The sequence below is a fragment of the Zingiber officinale genome, chromosome 2B, assembly GCF_018446385.1.
Source record: "Zingiber officinale cultivar Zhangliang chromosome 2B, Zo_v1.1, whole genome shotgun sequence".
Classification (NCBI taxonomy): domain Eukaryota; kingdom Viridiplantae; phylum Streptophyta; class Magnoliopsida; order Zingiberales; family Zingiberaceae; genus Zingiber; species Zingiber officinale.
This window is the reverse complement of record NC_055989.1, coordinates 142,867,040-142,872,459: the sequence shown is the minus strand read 5'-3', so window position 1 is coordinate 142,872,459 and position 5,420 is coordinate 142,867,040. Positions and strand designations below refer to the sequence as shown.

General features: G+C 34.3%; 1 long non-coding RNA gene across 1 annotated transcript; it reads right to left on the bottom strand.

Moving 5' to 3' along the window:
* Positions 1-2,188: 2,188 nt before the first annotated feature.
* Positions 2,189-3,197, bottom strand: LOC122049621. The gene is made up of 4 exons (XR_006131006.1): positions 3,113-3,197; positions 2,779-2,994; positions 2,516-2,558; positions 2,189-2,315 (listed from the first exon to the last, which is right to left on the bottom strand). It is a non-coding gene; the product is annotated as an uncharacterized LOC122049621 (long non-coding RNA).
* Between the last annotated feature and the right edge of the window lie 2,223 nt (positions 3,198-5,420).

Below are 5,420 nucleotides of genomic sequence, written 5' to 3'. Positions count from 1 at the left end.
ACCTCCTCCGTGTTGATCCTGAGAAAGACTAGCAGGGGTCTTTCAACCAATGAGCATATTTTCTGCAATGAGCATAAATGTTTGACCTACATTAGGTCTTTCAACCAATCAAGTTGGATGGTCTCTAGCAATCTAATACTGTTAGGATGCCAAGTAGCCTCCCCGGAGAAAGCGAACTGCTCCGAGTACGTAAACTATATGGTCAGTAACTCACTATCTTATTAATTACTAGAACTAAATATGAAGAATAAATAATACTTAAACACAAGATTTATAGAGATTATGCATACATTTCTATGATCAAACTCATAATAGATGCAGTTATACAAAATCTGATAAAATCCATATGACTATTTCTCTGGTCATTTCCATTAATACGAGAATCTACAAGAGAAAAATAATGGATCCATAAACACAACCATCTAATAAAATCCAGAAACATCACAAAATAGCCAAAAACAAAAATATACTTCAAAAGATAGGCATCAACTATTAGCACTTAATTTACTGCTATAAACAGACGCGCAACTCTAAGGAATGTTACTCAAACAAGTAACTCTTTTTGACTTTTTGTATATATATCACACTTTTTTTGCTCCTGAATACTCAATAAAACACAATAAATCAACGATGCACGAGGACAACGAAATTCAAACACGCAGAACATTTTAAACTTAAAAAAAAAAAACACTTCCGGCTGGATGTAAGAAATCAGAAGCCGCTAACAAAAATCGGGAAACCTAAAAGAAAATGGAGCGTTTGGGGATCACCTTTGCCGGCCCACACCTCCTCGACCGGCTTTGTGATGGAGGGATCATCCGGCAGATCCACGTTGCCGCTCGCCATCCGCACAGCACCTGATGTAGTAAGAAGCAGAGATCCGGACCCGAGAGGCCGGATTAGCGTTTCCGAGGGCGAAAGAGCCAGCGAATCGAAAGGAAACCGAGGGATCTCTACGGAGATCAAAGGAATAGAGTAGGATAAAGGTTTAGGTATTGGAGATCAGTGGAAGGAGATTGAGATCGAGAGGGAGGAGCGTTCGATGAGCGATTAGAAAGGAAGGCTGAAGGATTGGAAGACGAGATCGCCGGGAGCGCCGGAGAGGAGAGCGAGAAAACGAGCGCGATGGGGAGAAGATCGATCGGCAAACCTTTTTTATGTTTTTTTTTTTTTTTACCGAAAATACGAGTACCAAATTTTTCATTTTCACCCTAAAATGTTTGCTTTTTTCCAAACCACCCTTTAGCTTTAAAATCATAAGGAAGTCCTGAAAAAATTAGAAAATTTCATTTTATCCTCTAATTCTCATGAGTGAGTTTTTTTTAAAAAAAAAAATCTAGGTATCCAGAGGTGGCTAGGTAAATTCAAAAGTACAACGACTCCTCATTCAGTCATCAGGCAAATCCAAAAATACGAGTGACTTCCCGGCCAACAACATATTTTTTATTCCACTTGGAAAAAAAATATTGTAGTACACTGTAGCTATGATTCGAATTCTAAGTATTTAGGAAATTATTTGAGTATTTTACACTTGTACAATTGCCTAGGTCACATATCTTTCAAACTTAGAGCCTTTGACTGTGGATAACGTAACCTAAACGTTGATAAATAAGTTTTGTATTCGCATCCTTCAATATATATATCTCAATTAAATAAATAATCCTAAATAATTTATTTAATTAAATTAAATCATAATCATAAATAATACTTATTAACAAAGTTTATGAGTGGCTTGCAAGTTAGTGACCAGAGACCATGAAAGAGCAAGCAACTAAAGGTTACAAAGAAGCATAGTGTTACATTGCCCTTGTATGTGCCTTGCAAGCTTCATTTGGTCTTTGTGCCATGTGATAGCCCGTCTTTCACACATTAAAGTACAATCAGCAGCTCTAAGGGAGTCGTTGATGTGACGATTCCATATTTTTTTTTTTTTTTTTAAGTACACAAAACTTCCATTATTGATGTCAAGTCATGAGAAAAAAATACCACATTAAATTTATTATACACCATATTACTTTGTATTTAAAAAAAAACTATTTTCCCAACTTAAACTTATGACCTCAAAATCATCTAATAGCAATTTACTATTGCTGACAAAACTCAACTTCACATAAAGTCTTTCACATATGTGAAAGAAAACTAGAAAATTCAACACTATTATATAATAAAACTCATATTTATACAGTATCCTTGCACTTTTCTAAAAATTTAAAAAATATTCTGAAAAAATATTGAAAAAACAAATTCTTGAAGAGAGAGAGAGATGGATTTTTTTAATGTGAAATTTCTCTCAAGGCCACAGGACACTCGATTACCTGACAAAGGCACATTCACATAGACTTAAATAAGATCCACATGAACCTTGATAAAAAAAATAAAAAAAAAAATCCACATGAAACTTGATAAAATACAGATAGAAAATTGATCGACTAAAAGATCAATAGTTAAATTCATTACAATTATCAATTACTATAAATATGGAATGCCACGAAGGTGCAAAGAGAATGTGTGGTACCTCTCTTTTATTGTCGAACTTGAAAGGAAAATAATTACGGTACCTGCAAAAGATATCAGTTGCATTATACTAATGTACATCTTTAAAATCTAAGTGAAGAAGATAAAATCCTACCATTTAGTTTCACATCTACGATTATCTTAAGATATACTTAAATATCAAAAGATTTTTCCATTTAAGTAGTTTGACATTTACACAGTATCTCCTGGTATTTAAAACTGAGGATATTTTAAGCAAAATGAAAAGAAGATAATAAGTTTTACCATTTACTGGAAGTTTTCTTGGTTCTGAGTGAGCCTCTTCTTGATTCTATTAGAGAAGATTGCTTCCTAGTCGTCATTTGTGCCAAAATACCGATCTCCAAACTCTCCCATTCCAGGAACAACTTGGGAATTGCTATTCAAACCCAACTCTATCTCAGATGTCACAATTTTGACTCTTGGGAATCTTTTGCAGACAGCATGTAATCCTTGAGGAGCCTGGTAACATTTTCGGGTTAACGACTATGTGATGTACTACGTAAATATGAACAAACAGAGCAATCAGCGGAAGGATAGGTGGAGATTATATGAACTAATCACCAATCCTCTGACTCACAGATATGAGGTTGAGAAATATTATGTTACTTTCCTGTACCCCCTTCTGCAGTAGCAAGGAGATGGCTTGAACAGCTGTGTTCCCTTCAATCATAAAGTACAGCAGGAGATGAGGAAGAATCATAATGAACTTGATAGTTTTAAAGAAGAGATAACAAAAAATATCAAGGAATATACAAGAAAACTGCATCATCATGAAGATGAAGTATACTTGTAACAAGTCATTTGTGGTAAGATTAGTAGTGGAAGCGTACTCATTCTTCGATTACAAAAGAATTCAAATAGAATGGATGGTTCATAGCAGACTAAGTTGTTAAAGAACTTAAACCGTGGGAATGTACGAGATGTCCTAGCTTAGGCACCCTTCTTAGAGTTCAACTTACTTGAATTAATGATATGCTGAACTTCTCTCCTCGAGATGTACCAATCAGTGGTTGTGTCAATCCAAAGGATATATTACCGAACAAGCTCTAGAACCATGTTTAAAATCTCAAGTCGTGCGAAAGTTTAAAACTTTGACCAGAATAATATTTTTTCTTTTTTGACATATGATGCTGGTGGAGAATTGAAGAGGGAGGGGGATACAATTATATAGCTAACTTCAAACTTTGTATCTCATCTAAAATATTACAATTTTAATATTTTATTGTACGGACAAAATTTATAAAAACTAATAGATATTATTTAATTCAGCTAGACACCTCGTAGCAGGTTAAAGAGTGTCAAATGTGAGTATAATATGATACTTATTGACATGATTTATAAAAGGACACAAAATAGATTATTTGTGTTGAATAGTATTAAGTTGTGGTAACAATATTCGATTCTGGTAATTTATTAGAATGATACATTTTGACTGTGCCAATTGATACGTGACATGAGATTTCATGATGTTCAAAATCTCAAATGGTTGGAGTTTCAATTTTTAATATATGGTATCAATAATGAAGTACAAATAGAAAGAGAAAAGATGACGGCAACACCAAACATTATCCCACTGATGGAGTTGGCTATATAGATCTTTCTACGTCATTACGTTCTATTTTGTGAAGACAGAATCATGTTGGTAACTTTACATCCATGGTAATTTTTAGTGATGGACTTTTTCTGTAAGACACTTATCACCTCTTTCCTCTATTTCCTTTTTACCTCTTATTCATTTTATTGCTCAAGAAAATGAACTTCATTTTCCTCAAAATAGTGCAAGAATTATTCCTGAGCAACACAGTTGCACATAGACATGCTTGTAGACATACATATCATTTGGAGCCAAAAGAATATTATAAATTTTCTTTGATCAAATTTGTCATTGTACTAACTAGCTTTCATTTATTGAGCTACAGATAATGCTTTAAGAAGCAATAATGTGTGAATTGCATATGACAAATTAAAATAATTAGGTATTACAATTTAAGGCCGTCAATTGCTCATGATATGAGATCATACCTTCTGATTATAGAAATGCCGCATAACTTTTTACAGAATTCTATCCCAATATAAATAAAACCTGGAGAAAGAAAACAGTCAATGATTTACCTTAACATTAAAAGTTCAGTTGACAGTCAGTACGACAGAGAAATATCAAATCTACAAGGCTACTTATATGGCATTAATTCCATGTCAAAATTTTATGAAAATAACCATAACTTGAAAGAATAAGCAAAATAAGGGCAAATCTAGTCTCTCTCTTCCTAACTTCTTTTCTTCCAATTCAATTGTCAGTCGGCATTGGACTGCTCATCATCTTGTCTCACCACGGTTGAGATGTTTCAAATAACTAGGTAATGGACACCTCTGCTTACTCCTGCTTCCTTATGATTAGTTATTAAAAATGGCTTAAAAAACAGTCAGACAGTCTACCTAAAAGGAACTGAGACAGCTATGGTCCTTGTCTTCCACCATACAATTTAGATGTGTGAGAAACACAAAGTTCATGTCCATTCATGAAGGATGTATAGGCAAGAAGAGACTATCAAACAAAGAAATAGGTCAATCCTTCAGTTTTGGATAAGTGTGCTCTCCTATGCTTGAGGTTCACAAGTCATAGAAACTTTAAATGATACTACCCTGACTCTGACACAGGAGTTGCCCCCAGCAATTCCTGATCCGAGGCTGCCGGTTTTTGTCCAAACCACTTTGTACCAAGAGTTGATTCTGCAAATGAATTAAGGAGTTTTGACTTTAATACTGTAACCAAAAGTAGATATAGAGGGTTGAATTTATTGAATAGCGGTGCATATTGCAGATAGGTAGGTTTATTACCTTAGGCTAGGACATGATGACTTATGGATATGGATGCTTATAGCAGA